We start from the raw sequence: 771 nt of genomic DNA, 5'->3' as shown, positions 1-771 counted from the left end.
ATATATATATATATATATATATATATATATATATATATATATATATACATATATATATATATATATACATTTAAAAAACAAAAAACGGTAGGGATTTAGTCGCTCTAGAGCTGCATATACACCCCAATATATGCATACATAAATACACCTGCATATACACCCCAACATACAAACATATAAACATACATACACCTCAGTATATACATATATATAAACAAATATAAATATAGAAAAATATTAAGATAAAAAAATACAAATATAAACAAATATAAATATAAACAAATATAAATATAAAAAAACATAAATATAAAAAAAATATAAATATAAAAAAATATAAATATAAACATACACCCCAGTAGGTGCGTATACACCTCAGCATACACCCCAACAAAGATGAAATTATATTCGATAAAACTCCATTATATAAACTGCAACACACATACACCCCAGCACAAGAAAAAAAAAACAAAAACACAAACACAAAGACAAACACAAAAGGAAAAGAAGAGACTGAAACAGAAACAGAAATAAAGAAAAAGAAAGAAAGAAACAGAAACAGAAACAGAGAGAAAAAAAAAGAGACAGAAACACAGATAGAGAGAAAGAGAAAAAAAAAAGAAAGAGACAGAAAGAGAAAGAAAAAGAAAAAGACAGAGAAAAGAGAGATAAAGAAAGAAAGAAAAAAAAAAGAAAAAAAAAAGAAAAAAAAGAAAAAGAAAACGATATAGAACTAGTCTACTAATTAACTACTTAATAAATAATATAGTAAAT

This window comes from Eimeria mitis, genomic scaffold, assembly GCF_000499745.2.
Source record: "Eimeria mitis Houghton genomic scaffold, Emh_scaff2565, whole genome shotgun sequence".
NCBI classification, from domain to species: domain Eukaryota; phylum Apicomplexa; class Conoidasida; order Eucoccidiorida; family Eimeriidae; genus Eimeria; species Eimeria mitis.
The sequence above is the reverse complement of the archived record's forward strand: the minus strand, read 5'-3'. Positions refer to the sequence as shown.